Source organism: Eutrigla gurnardus (genome assembly GCF_963514095.1).
Source record: "Eutrigla gurnardus genome assembly, chromosome: 18".
Classification (NCBI taxonomy): domain Eukaryota; kingdom Metazoa; phylum Chordata; class Actinopteri; order Perciformes; family Triglidae; genus Eutrigla; species Eutrigla gurnardus.
Genome location: NC_139929.1, coordinates 22,243,314 through 22,258,922, shown reverse-complemented (window position 1 = coordinate 22,258,922; position 15,609 = coordinate 22,243,314). Strand labels below are relative to the sequence as shown.

General features: G+C 43.5%; 1 protein-coding gene across 2 annotated transcripts in view; it reads right to left on the bottom strand.

Moving 5' to 3' along the window:
- The window catches only part of znf438 (zinc finger protein 438), a 72,769-nt gene that overhangs the window by 56,644 nt on the left and 516 nt on the right, over positions 1–15,609 (bottom strand). The window lies entirely within an intron of this gene.

The window sequence follows — 15,609 nt, the reverse complement described above, 5'->3', positions numbered from 1 at the left end:
AATATAATACAAAAATAATGTCATTTTTTCGGCATATATTGTATAGGAGCCTACAGACCAGATTGCTGCTTAATACTGAAGGTGATGGGAATGTGAGCCTAATATTAGTCTCTTCTGGCAGAGACATGTCTCCCTCACCTAAATAGCCTTACCCTTGGCCTAAATGGCATTAATCTTCCCAGTGAGATGAATCTAATCTAACATGAGCATTGGCTGAATGAGTGAGACTAGTGTGCCTAGACTGTTAGGGCAGAATCAAACTCCCACGTACAGACAGAGTAAACATGCAGTCAGCTCTGTAGTTGCGTCTGACAGTCCTGAGGCCCTCCGGCTCTGGAGCCACTTCCCCTCCCGACAAACAGCTCAGCTCTGCTGCCCCAGATGTCTCATTACTGTAAAACAAGCAGGGAGATGAGCGACATGCGAGCCACTGGCCCAAAACGCTGGCTGCCTTTCAATTAGAAAGGATTAGCCTTGCCAGAGCGGGCCTTCCTGTGCCACGATGTGTTACCTTGCATCGCACAGGACAGCCATATGTCGGACCGAAATAAATTAGTGAGGAACTCGGCTCTGCAGGAGCAGAGAGCGAGTGACGGCTCCACTAGAGTGCACAACAGGCTTAATAGGCGTAGCCTCTATAAAAGTTGACACTTTATGAAAGGGCATGGGCGGAGACACAGGTACACCTTCCCCTCACGGACTCTCGTAAATTACACTGAGAGGATCTTCCATAGATTTAGTCGTTTCACTCAGCATGCATTAATCAAGCGAGGAAGCCACATCGGTAGACATTTCTGCAGTGTCATGCCTTGGCCAAGCCACATGTACAGAGTGGATCCAGTCCCATGACGTGCTGTAGGACGACACACAAACCTTAAAGGCATAGCAAGGCCCTCCCACCATTGCCTGCATCACTCACTTTTATGAGGAAAGGGCAGCATGGGGTTTAACACGAGGCTTTCCTCGTCAAGGGGACCCGACGTTACATAACCATAAACCGATGAGGTCCACAAATCACCAACGGGGTTGGAAGACATCAACCCTGCCACTAAATACTCGTGTTTGTGGTAGAGTGAAAGGCTGACAACAACAAAACATTTCTAAACCATTTGTCCAGCAAATGAAAGCAGCCTATAGGAGGAGTTTCTTTGGAAAATACAGCTCTAAACGTGTAGCCAAGCCCTCCGTTCGCTCCTCTGGATGATTTTCCAGGGAGTCTGTGTCATGGCTGGAGCGACTCCACTGACCAGGGGCGTCTGTGGTTGAACTGAGCTAGTCCTCAGGTCCGGAGAGGCAGGCAGCGAGCAGGCAGCAAGGCTCCGCTACGCCTGACACGGAGCACCCTTGCGGGGAACGACTGAGTAATGGCAGGGTAACATGATCCAGGGCTGGAGGGAGGGGAGCAACCCTGACGCCAAAATAAGAGCTGTGGGTGTAGAGGGAGACACACAACTGTGTTTGCAAGAAAGATACGCACAAGGAGTGTGTATCCGTGTGTGTGTGTGTGTGTGTGTGAGGAGACGGTGGGAGGACAAGCAGAGAAATGAGCAGTGGTTAGACGGTATGTTTGCAAAGCGGCTAAATGACGGGATGAAAGTGAACGCCCCTCTGCTGCCTTCGTGCACGTGCTGCAGCCAGCGCTGTGGTGGGAGGGGCCACAGGGCAACGACATGGCGTGCGCTTGGGTTTCAAATTCACAAGGCTGTCCCAGACAGACTCAACACGCCTGGGCCCAAACGGCTTGCTTTTCCCCTAATGTCTGAAGCTTATTGACAAATGCAGGCTGTAAGACATACATACATGTACAGCTCTTCCAGGAAGTAGCTTACACCTACAGGACATTCCATGTCTTGTGTTGTTTTTGTTCCACTTTTGAGAGTTATTGTAGACTACGTCCGACAATGCCATCCATTACTCCACGGCAGCTGAGTTTGACATGTTGAGGACTGGAGGCTCCAGAACTCCAGGGTCTGTGTGACAACATGATTTTGGACTCATGTCATTGAGAGTATGGTTATATGATTACATTAGATTCAACTTTATTGTCACTAGCAGAGTACATGTACAGAACCAATGAAATGCAGTTGACACCAGAAGTGCAAAAGAAGCATTTAAATACCAAAGTGCTATTTGAGTACAGTGTTTCTGCAGTGCAGGACGGCGCCACGAGCTAGCCAGCAGGGCACGCTCACGTGCACTAAAAGGCACGCTCACGTGCACTAAAAGGCACGTGTGGCCGCCAGCTATGTCAACAAAGCAAGGAGAAGCTCTGATAACAACACACACATTCCTCCACTATGTGTACGGAACGGTTGTTGATATTGCATCTTTAAGATTCAAATGCTGGAAGCATCAGATGAAACAAGCTACAAAGTATTATTTGTCACATTTACACGATTAGGTTGACATATAGCGCATACATTCGTAATTAGTCATTTTGGGGTGACTAAAAATGGCAACCATATTTCCAGTTTCAGCAACTGAAAGCCGAGGCCTGGTTGCCAGTGGCAACCACTTTTACAAGATAACATTCAGCCACCTGTAAGCCTTTATATCACTCAACACAAATGGTGTCAGGAACAGCCGGCACACACGTTGAGTTGCTTGAAACTGGTGTGTACCGCCACAGTCATATCTGATGTTGGTCACTGGGCCAGTTGGGGTTTAAGGGCCTTGCTCAAGGGCACCTCAGCAGGGGCTGCTCTCTCACTTCCCTACCCAGATTAATAAGTCTTCGCTGAGCTCCATTTAAACAGCGTCTGACTATGTTGGAGGAAACTTGTGATGTCCACTAAGTGAAACACCAGATCAGAAAACCAGTGACGCCGACCACACAGCTGCAACGCTGCAGTCCACTCTCATCACCCCCTTATGATGTTACCACACCCACCACCAATGTGGACCGCGCACGTGGCCATGCAAATGGTTTGCTAAAAATGGAACATAGCCAGGGACTATGCTCATTCTCCGAGGAGCAGCCTAATATAATATGCCTTAGCTGCCTGCAGCCTACAAATCCAGTAAAGTCAGTCATTAGGCTTCACATGTAATTTTCATTCACTTTCCTTGGAAACAAGAGTCTAGCAAGACCAACAATTTAGCAGAGAAAGAAATGTTCACCAGACTATTACCGAACCACATCCTCCCTTTTCCAGCCACAATATGGTCTCCATTCATTATTCAGATTGGAGATGCACTTTCCTTGTTCTTCAACTCTCCACTCATGACATCTTTGGGCAGCACTTAACAGGCGGGATACATATCAGCCGCTTACAATTTAGGTAGAACTAAAAAGAAAAGGGAAAAAACTTCAATAGACCACTTCGACGGTTTGAATAAATTAGAGTAAATATGCTGATGGGCTTTCTAATTTGGTAGCAGAACTTCAGGTTTTCTAAGAAGAGGATTCTTTCGTTGAATAAGCATGTTCATTATTGGGTTTAAGGGGAGAGCTGTTTTTGAGCCTCGCAGCACCGTTATAAAACCCAGAACGTAGAGATACCGCAAAGGAAAAAGGCAACGTGTTAAAGCAAAATATAACTCAGAAAAACACAATTAATGTCCGACTTGCAAACTTCTCCACGCTTGAATCCTCGGCTGCATTTACCCATCGAGCAAAATGTCAACAAGATATCGCTCTGGACTTTTTTATTATTACCCACTAGTTCACTTCAAAGCCTATAATGAGTGGCGCCCGATATTGAAAAAAAACCCTTGTGTGCGTTATGGTAACACGATCTTGGTTATGATTGAGCGGAAATGTTAGACAAGCGTCTAAGTTTCCTCTGCCTGCTTCCAGCCTCCTCAGCTAGCCACATGTGAAACCACACTGGAGCTGCTCGCCAGCCAAAGTAAACGCTCCAGTCAGTCACATGGCATGTGTTTCACCGGCATGCCAACCCCTTACTCATATTCTGGTGATCAATGATATCACACGTGTAATTGTTCTCTCGTAATCATTGGATGCAACCAACCTTAAAGTGAGACATTTCCCACAGTGAGCTGCGAGATAAAGGAGGCCATTGCAGTCAAATTCTGCTCTGTGTGTGTGTGTGTGTGTGTGTGTGTGTGTGTGAGAAGGGAGGGAGGGAGGGAGGGAGTTCCTGATACTGACTAATCTATAAAAAGGCAGCTGCTCTGAGTCTGCAAGAAATCTTTAAAAAAAAAAAATGTGTAGGCTAACTAATTTTCCAAGTGCTCTGAAAAGAACAATACATGTAAATGTGGTGTCATACGTGAGGTGAAATGGAGCCACAATGAAAGGTGAGGATGCAAACTCATACCGAGAATGAACTGTATGGTCCGTTTATTTAGCACTTATATGACATGGTACGAAGCTCTCACAAGACAAACAGAAAGCAGCCACCAACGGCAGTGGAAGCATTTTGTTAAAGGGTCACTTCACCCAAATTAAGAAAAAACTGATTTTGCCACTTAGCTGGAACATAGATTTGAAGATACGTTTGGTTTTCTTAGCCCAGATTTTTAAATATTACACTTTGAGGTTTCTGGAACCACCGCATCATACTACTTTTTATACACTGTTTTTTATAAACATTTTCCATTGTGGCTGCAGTCAAAAAGGATTTTCAGTATCAATTTTCATGATCTTCCAGTTATTTTCTCTTTGAAGGAAGTGCTGGTAGTCTTGAGAAACTAGCAAGTGAGAATGCTAGATTAATGACCAAACAGAAAAACCCGACCTGAAATCTGATCAGCACGATTGCATCAAACCAACTATGAAAGGGGAACTTTTGCTCGTCTTGCATATTTACACGACTCTTCAATCGCAAGCAAATTTGCTGTGCATCATAAACATGTCGATGTGACAACGGCGGCCTCATACGAGCAACTACCGGCCTTCTATCTTCTTCGGATCTACATTCTCAGCTCATTAAACGCTCCGGTGGCGCATCGCCCACAACATCACATTCTGTTGGAGCTCACCAGCTCCCTCCGTTCACAAAGAGGTCGTCTCTCTGATGCTCGGTGACGACCTCCGTTGTCATCTCAGAGGAGGAACATTCTGACACACGCCTATCCATCTCGGTAGCGTTTCCACTGACGACGGGGCAAAAAAAGGAGTGATAAAAGCAGTATCAAAGGGGCTGTAGCTTCCAATAAGTGCCATCTCAAAGTCATCCCAATAGAGAACAACACGGCAACGTTACTGACGAGTTGTGTCACACATCTCTATTCAACACTCCACCTGCATCGGAGCATGTGGCCTGCATGTGGCCGAGCCGAGCGCCAGCAGGGAGGATGTTGGACATGGTGCAGAGCATGAGAATGTATTGCCCCTTCCTCGCTTCATGAAAATTCACAAACACATCATTTTCATCATCCTTTCTTGTGACAATGTTCCCAATGGGGTTTGGCCGCTGCATATTTACCATTTTTGGCCAAATTGCCAATTTCAGCTGTCTACAGATAGACATTCTTCGAACATAATCCAGAATCTTTGCTAGAAAGTTCCATTTCAGATTTATCAGTCCCTGAATATGTATGTATATATATTAGGGCTGTCAAAAGATTGATTTTTTTAATCGCGATTAATCGCATTTTGTCCATAGTTAACTCGCGATTAATCGCAAATTAATCGCATTTTTTGGCACATTTTTTTTTCTTCTTCTAAATGTACCTTAATGTATTTTTTTCATATTCTTAATACTTTTAACAACATAAGGGCAAATATACTTGATTTATGAAAATGTTTATTTAACACTTCAAATATCCCCTTACCAAAACATGGGATCAAAACAGGGTTATAAGAATATATCACAAACAATTAAAGTGAACATGTCACAGGAGATAGTGTAACAGGAGATAAGTACAGTTAGGATATAAGTGCATTGGCTTGCAAGTGATATTTCAGACTGGACGTGCTTCTATGGTAGCTCATTTCATACCCACAGTACGCGCAGATGACTTTGGTCTTATCGACTGAACCATCTGGCAGTCTTTTGAAGGTGAATTTGCCGTTCACAAATCGATTTTAAACGCGTGTGGACGCGCCGCTTCCCAGTATTGCACGCTTGGTGGGCTGCCACTAGAGGATGATTGACAGGCGCTCTCCTTTAAACAACAACTTTTTGCGAGCGTTCGCGAGCGTTGCCGAGGCGGCGAGTCGAGCCCGGCGCCTCTGATTAGCATAAAGTAGATTCGACTTATACTTTAGGCAAATGAGGAGCGGCCAACTCGCGCACCGTCTCCGACATTCGCCGCAACGCCACCAGAATGCATTGCACGGCTTTTCACATAGACAATGAATGGGACGCGGGGAAACACCGCTGCCTGTGGACAGGCACCTTCCCTCTGGATCAAGACTACAGGTGCCACCGACGGCCATAAATCATACAATGCGCGTTTTTTTTTTTTTTTAAATACCGAGCGTTAATCGCGCGTTAAAAAAATTAACGGCGTTAAGAGGATGTTGCGTTAACGCGTTATTAACGCGTTAACTTTGACAGCCCTAATATATATATATATATATATACGTGAATAGAAAATTATTCTATAATTTGTTCCACAGTTTCAGGATATAGTTCACCTTATTTTAGCTCGTTTTGGCCAAAAAGCCATTTTTAGCTTCCTATAGAGAAATAAATAAGCATCCCAGAGGCTAACTGATGCCTTAATTGAGAAATATGCATACCATTTAGTAAATACCCACAATATTAGCTTCCTAGATGAATCCATTATAAAAGTTCCTGAAGTTGGAAAAGAATGCATTTTTTGCACATGGCTTTTTTTGGGCCAAATTGCAAATGTCTGTATTTCTAACTATGAGGAATTGAAAGCTAATATTTTGCATGGTGGGTTCAAACATATCTGAGGGGGTGACCTGGGGATGTTTGTAAGCTGAAATTCAACTAATGTAACAAACAAGAATCACCTCCTCATGGTTGTATACCTCCACCAATCAGTAAAGATGCACTTACATCCATGTCTTTCTAAAATGTCATCACTTCATCTTTTCATTTGTGTGACATTGTCATAATTAGAATATTAGAATTCTTCAGTTATGGTCAAAACCATGTTTTGTGAGTTCACAGTGACCTTTAAAAAATAATCCCTCTGGTCACGGCTGTCACCGGCACGGAAGCCTACAAAAGGTTTTGGAAACAGATAACCAACCCTAGATTTAATGATAGACAGACAGACAGACAGACAGACAGACAGACAGACAGACAGACAGACAGACAGACAGACTTTATTGATCCCTAGCTGGGAAATTAAAGTGTAGCAGCAGCATTACACACTGAGTCACATTGTGTTGCTTCTGCTTCAAAAATGTAGTAGTTATTGATTATCAGACAAGGTTGGTGATGTATTGTCTTTCAGCTGTGGCAGTGAAAACTGTTGCCAGCAGGTTGTGTGGATTACCTAAAGTAACCGGGCCACAAGTCTAGTTTGACTTCCCAGCGATGACAACAACCACAATCACACTGCAGCGTGCGGCGGTTGGAAAGTAAGTGGGATTTGTTAACTGTGAGGAAAGAAGCCAGTATGGAGTAGGTGTTGGATGTGTCGGGGGACTTTCTGTTATGAGTACAAAACTTTTACGTTGTTTTCTGTGTGTGATGTGACCTGCTTTTCATCATCAGCACAAAATATTGCCAAGACAGCAGGAAAAAAAGCATTTCTCTCTCTAGGTCCTAATAAGTTGGTTTTACGACCAGTCAGACTTTGCTCTGACTCAAACAAAACCAAATTAAGTCAGATTGAACCAGAATTTTAAAAAAGGTGTTTCCACTCGGAAACTACCAGTTCTGAAGTCGTGACAACAGTAAAAGTGAAAGCACTGTTGAAATGAAAGCTATTTCATCCGGCAACTTTACCTGCATGAAGACATGTGACCTTTTGCTGACCTCTTACAGCATCTTTCATGTGACAAAAACTGGGTTGCTGCAGATAGTGAAAAGAAGTTGTTTTATCTGGAAAGGCAAATCAAGATCACTCTCAAAAACAGTATAGGGTCATTCCATGTGAAAATATCGGGGTACCATGTACATGGTACCTCTCAGATTTTGCTGAAAAGCGGTATCAACGCAGAATCAACATTCCTTACTGTTTGGGTGAGAGGTGGGTCACCAAAATCCAATTTTTTTTTTTTTACTGCCAAAATTATTTTAAATTTTTTGGGTGCCCCCAACGCCACGATTGATGATCATATTTATTCAATAATCTCAACAGGATTATTTGTTATATTTGGGAACTTTGCTCTTGCCAAAATTAATTTGAAGGGTATGGTACCACTGGTGGGGGTTTTATGGGGGTCCAAAAACCAGAGGTGACTCTTTTGGAACCCCATATTTGGACCCCCAAATGACCATGTGGGCACTTGATGATCCTAATGGGATTTATACCAGATAAAGATCAGGGTTTCCCGCAGCGCAAAATCTATATACTAGCGATATTCGCCGTGTTACTCTGTCATGTTTTCTCCCTTTCATTCCGTGTCCGACACTAATCTCCCTTCTCTGCAGAACGTATTAAAATAATAATAATTAAAATAAAATAAACTGTTAAACCCTCTGAGACCCAATGTAGCGTATATGCTACAAAAGATTATGTTGTCTTTAGAGCGTCATAACTCCGTTATGGTGTGCGTTTTTTTCCTCTTAAACTAGAGAAACGGGGCTAAACAACGGTACCCTGCTTTTCCATGTGAGCGATTTATTTCTGACAACACGAATGTGTAAAGTAGTAAAATATGTGACTAGATTTCTTCTCGTCTCCGTGGCGCATTTCTCCATTTTGTTTATGTATATCGATAAACTTCTCATCCGCTATCTTGCTAGTGACGTATGGAGTTACGTTTATGCATTGGACGCTCGTATTGGTTCCCGTAGCGGCTTTTACAGCCAATCGGAAAGCCTGATTTGCGTTTGGCCGTGAGTTGTTGTGTTTGCCCAAACGGGAGACACGGAGGAGTTCAAATCAGAGAAAAGTGATAGAGAAAGTTAAATACATAAATGGTACAGAAGAAGTACACTATACATATTTAGGGCAGGGAGAGGAAAGGACCATTCCTGGCAAAAAAAAATAACGCCCATAGACACTACCCAAAAGAATATCCATATTTCATAGATAAAAGCAGCTAGAAGCTTCAAATAACTTCTAGGGTCATTCCGTGTCATTTCATCAAATGCCTCCCACCTGACCATCTCAGAATGTCCTGAAAAAATTCTAGTATAGAGACAGACTTGTTAATAGGACAAATCCAAAATATTAGGTCTCTACTGTCAATAGTTTTCTCATGAAACATCATTGAATGAAGGGTAGTTTAGACGGTTTTTGGCATCAAATTCTGAAAAGCCATTTTTAAACAGCAATATCTGGAAAACTATCTCACCTGTGGCCTTCAAAATTTCTACAGTGTATAACTGTTACTAATAGCCTCCAGACATGGAATATCAGGGGTGTAGCTCAATGGTTACCTAGTATGGTAGGTACTTAAAATGTGGCTTGTTGAAATAAAGTAGTACATTTGAAGAGTGGCTGAGCTCCCATTTTTGCAGAGAGAAGACTTCTATCACTTCTGCCTCTATCTCTGGTGTTAGCTTAAACATTCTACAAAATATGGTTTCTCTGAGATGATTAGTTTCACAGATATTAAAGGGATAGTTCGGAATTTTGGACATAAGACCTATTTTCCAAGTCAGCCGGTGTGTTCGAGACGTCTGGAGACGTTTTCAAGAAATTTCATTCAGTTCTTCTAGTTGCCGAGTTTGCTTGTCCTATGGCTAGCGCAAGTCAATCGTTCTAGCTAGCATGGCATTAAAAACACTCATACTGACTCCACAGTGCACCCGAGGCAAATGAATTAAAGCACTAGACTGTCGATGTACATATCTGTGTTGATAGAATAATATTTGAAACAAAACTAACCTCGCATCGCATGAATCATCCATTTTTTGAGGGACTAGTTTCTCAGCAGCAGCGGAATTTTACTTTGCTCCGTCGGACTCAAAACTCTAAGACGCGCTGCTCGGAATCCAGCCGGTGAATACTAGGGGTGTAACGGTACATGTATTTGTATTGAACCGTTTCGGTACGGGGTGCTCGGTTCGGAACGGAGGCGTACCGAACGAGTTTCCATACGGACATATTAAGTAGAGGACCGCATGTGTGGAGCATGCTGCAGCCGCACATGCGCAGTTGCGCACACCACGACACAATAAACAGCAGTAGTAGCGGACGTCATGGCTAATGCCGCTAGCGTTGGCAACAAGCCAGAGTTGGAGGACCCTCCCGCGACATTAAGGTCTCCCGTTTGGGAACACTTCGGCAAAGCGGTTTGCCGACATTGCTCATGTGAGGTCGGGTATGTTTCTGGCAACACGTCAAACCTGTTGACGCATTTGAAACGGCACCACCCCCACGTGAACATCGCTACAACGAGGAGAAAGACGAGCGTAACGTTAGTGCAAACACAGCTCCCCACCACATTTAAACAGCCTCTCCCTGCCCTGTTCAATTTTGCACATCAGATGGAGAAAAGATTTGTTTTTAAAAAAACAGTCTGAGCCTTATTCATGTTATTTAATCTGAGCAACAACTTGAAACTATTTAGTGTTGCAACTGTTCAATTTTGCACATCAGATGGAGAAAATGTTTTAAATAAATATTTTTGAGCAGCATTCTAGCTCCAGTGCATGTTCCTACTGTTAAAAGCACAAAAGTAATAAACAACTAGCACATTTATATTTTGCATTTTGTTTTCTTACTGTACCGAAAATGAACCGAACCGTGACCTCAAAACCGAGGTACGTACCGAACCGAGATTTTTGTGTACCGTTACACCCCTAGTGAATACACACCTGAACATCGCCGATTTGTCGGCACTTATGCCCCCAAGGCTGTCTGAAAAGCCCTTGGAGCTCACACAAACACCGGCCAGCCCACGGCCACGCGAACCCACAATTACGCACCACGAAGCTGGACCTCTACTCCGTTCGTAGACCCGTAAACCCTCGGACGCGTTGCGGGGAATCCCTCCGGTAAATAGAGACCTGACCCATGCCGAACAGTCGGGCCTCATGCCCTCAGACCTGGGTGAAAAGCCCTCGGACCTCACCCAAAGACCGGGCAGCCCACGGCCCAGCCAACCCACAATTACGCACCGCAAAACCGAACCTTTGCTCCATCCGGAGAACCGTAAACCATCAGACGCGTTGCGGGGGATTCCCTCCTGGCACCACCAGTCTCCGTTTGTTCGGTCCCGGTTCTCAGCTCCAGCGGGGGCTATCTCGGTCTCCACTGACGCTCGCGTTCTGCCCTTTGAGCATCCCTCTCGCGCAATTCTTCCTCTGTATATTCAGGCTCGTACAGGTACGGTTGGGTTTGAGTGGAAAAAAACTCCTCATCAGAGTCTTCAAAAGTTTCAGTATATTCTCCAAAAGTGTCCATTTCTGTGAGATTGAAGAAACTAGCACTGCAGGCTACTCTGCGTTTGTAGCAATGACAGCAGGTAAACAAACTATTATAGAACCGGTAACTTATAAGTGCTAGGTGATATCAGTCCGCCGCTGCAATAGCCTACCAGGAAGCATGACACGCTGCTGCTGCTGCTGCTGAGACATAAATCCTTAAAAATGCAAGGTTGGTTTTATTTCAAACAAACATTCTATCAACACAGATATGTACATCGATAGCCGTTATAATTGATTTGCCTCGGGTGCACTGTGGAGTCGGTATGAGTGTTTTTAATGCCATGCTAGCTAGAACGATTGACTTGCGCTAGCCATAGCACAAGCGAACTCGGCAACTAGAAGAACTGAATGAAATTTCTTGAAAACGTCTCCAGACGTCTCGAACACACCGGCTGAGTTGGAAAATAGGTCTTATGTCCAAAATTCGGAACTATCCCTTTAAGGCTCAAAAATGGAAGTAAACACATCTTTGCCCAACTTCGGAGCCATATTCCAAAAAAACTGACAACACGTATCAGGTCCAAACTTACTTTTTTTGAAAGATCATATTCTTGTTAAAATCATAAAAAAATCGGGAGGGTGTTTTGCCTCAATTTGTCGCAGTGATTTTTTAAAATCCTGATATTGGTGGGGTCTTTGTGGCCGGTTTTGGTACTGCATGTCCTAATAGCCTACTAGTAAACATCACAGCAGGGCAATTCAATTGTGCTTTTTACCATTTACCAAAGACTTACATGTGACTAAATGCTACTGATAAATTTAGCCTTACGAAAAGATTAAAATGTAGCACAGTTGTAGTTATAGAGGGAATAAGTCCTTGAATGTGAGTTAAACATGCTGAAAGCAGCTTTTAATGTCTTAAACCATTAACAAATATATGATAGCATAATATTGAAGACTGTAGATTTTGTCATACTTTAAGTATATAAATTACACAACAAAATCAAATAATCTGAATTTGAGCATAAAGATTTTACATTACAGTACAAAAGTCTCCAAAGTTTGATATTGAATAACAGTTTGTCTCTCCAATTCGTATTTTTCCTCGTGTTATTTAATATCTTCTGCACTAACAAAGAAGAATGTAATGTTCTTAGTGTTTTCTTTTGCCCATTGAAACCATTGGTGTCAGAATATGGTTTGCATCAGTGGCCTGCAGACTTGCTCGTGCTGCAAGTCTCTTGTTGCAGGCAGGTCTCTTTCATCGGGGATAAGGGGTTAATCTGTGATTTTCAGGAAATAGCTTGGTTTCAGTCACGTGATTGTGATGACGCGTTAAGGGGGCGCGATTTCCAAATGGCTGTCCGCAAGTAAAAATGCTGACTACGTCTATGGAGGAAACCGTTCCAGAGAGTCCGTATTGTAGGGATTTAGAGCCAGTTTCTAGAATACGATACACAATTAGTAAGTAAATATGTTGGGCGTGATGTAATATGATGGAGCTTCATAGTCAAAGGTTTTATTTCATTAAAAGAAAGAACAAGAAGAAACCCTGATCTTTTTCTGGTATAAATCCCATTAGGATCATCAAGTGCCCACATGGTCATTTGGGGGTCCAAATATGGGGTTACAAAAGAGTCACCTCTGCCCGAAAGGGTTTTGGGACCCCCATAAAACCCCCACCAGTGGTACCATACCCTTCAAATTCATTTTGGCAAGAGAAAAGTTCCCAAATATAACAAATAATCCTGTTTAGAATAAATATGATCATTAATCGTGGTGCTAGGGGCACCCAAAAAGGGAAAAATCACACATGCTGTCAACATTTTTTAGGAATTTGGTGACCCACCTCTCACCCAAACAGTAAGGAATGTTGATTCTGCCTGCATAATTTTGTAGTACAAACTACAATGAACTAACAGACCAAGCCTTCTATCACTGTTAGAACAGAAGTTATTGGCCTCCAAAAATGCCAACAAATGAAATGCGAAATTCCAATGTGTCAAAAAGGGGCGTGGCACTTGAAATTCAAATGGATGCCACGGGAAAACCGTTTGAGATATTGACCTGAAACTTCAGATTCCTTTGTTTGGTAACATAAGGCATATTTTCACCGCTTTTCAGCTAAATCTGAGAGGTGTCATGTACATGGGTGGCTGAGTTCGCCCTGGAATAGCCCTATAGTATGTGATAGCGAGAGAGATTTCCAGTCCCAGTAACATGAATCTCATCTGACTGGAAGGGACTTTTCTATTTTACCAGAATCCACCAACAGTTAACCACAGTGGCTCATATTCCTCTTTGTAACATCTAAGAGGCATTGATCTAAACATTCGCCCCCATATGAACACCTCAGGGAAGGACCAGGACCAGCCTGTTCACTGACACTAGGTCAGTGTTTCACATTCAAAGAGCCATATGAAATCATGCTCTCAGAGCTCTCAAGAGTAGCTCATGTGTAGCAACATTTTCACTCAGCCACAAAAGCAACACATAGGCAACATTTCAAAGAGCGACACAAAACCTCCATGCCAGCTCTTGGAGAGCTATAGTGAAGAAATCCTTCCTATGACTTTTGACCTCCCCATGAAGAAGTGCCAGAAATACAGAAACTTACCTATTACACAAATGTAACTCTCTCCCGATATCGTTTCAGATACATAAACTTAAAGTTTGCAAAACATCAATGTAAAGACCGTGTCGAAGAAGTGGACATAGTCATGGTGACATCACCCTTTGTTTTGAGGACTATCGTTTTGAAGCCTTAAGTTCTGCATTTTGGCCGTCGCCCAGGAAGTGACCATATTTGGACTGTGGAGGAGCGACGGGTGGATCTGATGAACACAAGCAGAGCGGCACCCAGCGCAGCACCCTTACTGGATCTGGATTCATCTGGATTCTGGTGTGAAGCTGCTAACAGGTTAGCTTCATGATTCAAGGTCAACTTCACAGATAAGTGTTAAAGTCATCTTAGTAGCTAACTGTATTGGTAGCGTGGTAGAGACCTGTCAATCAGCAGGTAACCCTGCCCCTTAAAGCATCCCCTGCTTTCTGGTCTGTTGGACTCTAAATGGACCTGTCAATCAGCAGGTAAGCCCCGCCCCCTAAAGCATCCCCTGCTTTCTGGTCTGTTGGACTCTAAATGGACCATAATGTACTAAATCACCATCATGCTGGATTGAAGAAGACTTGAAACTAGAGATTGAGACCATAAACTCATGTTTACAATGTTTACTGAGATAAAACATCAAGAGAGAAGTAGGACCATTTTCTCATAGACTTCTATACAACCAGAGAGGAGTCTAATGGCCAGCAGGGAGAATGTAAGCTTTGGCTTCACTTTTCACACCCCGGTGTTTCCTCCTGCTTCAATGTCCCAATTTGACATTGACCATGACTAAAAGGCAGCACAGTAAATATGCAACAGAGTAAGTGAGCAAAGTGGGTTTTATTTCATAAGGAGTGATCTAGTAGGGTGAGAACCCGCGCTAGACCAGACTGCTGCACCAATGCTAAAGTGATCTTTAATTGTTTCAAAAGCATACATAAGCAGCTCCTCTTTATCTGGGCTACAGTTACCAAGCTACAGGCCTGCATGAGGCAGATCTGCATGTAGCACATATTTTTGTAATTGAATACACATCAATATAAACTGACCATGACAGGATGAAATAATAAGTATTAAAGTGTAGGTGAAAACAACTACTTAAAAGACCAAGACACTTCATGACATTGATGCAAAAGAAATTTTGTAGATCCAGTCCTACTGAGCAGCAGCAGCAGCATGTCTTACAGTCAGAACCAACTGCTGACACAGGCAACAAGAAGAAGATTTACTTTCCTGCTCTCACTGAGCAACAGGCCCTGTTTGCTAGGGGGGGGGGGGGGGTAACAGTCAGTGCAATGTCTGTGTGCACGAGTCTCAGCTCTTGATGTCTGTGCACAGATCTTACTGCGGGGAATCCTAGCCTGATGACGTACATCCGCGATGCACGCACAGCTGCAAGGTTAGCCGCAGGCCTGCTCTGCATTAGCCACACACAAACACAGACACAGACACAGGCACAGGCACAGACACACACACACACACACACACACACACACACACACGCTAATGTATGCCATCTTTGACAGCTTTATCTCCCCGCTGTTTGGGGGGCGGTGGACGTTCACTCCACACTCGGTGACGGCTGGTGTGTGAGTTGGAAGGTGTTCTCCATTCAGTAAACAG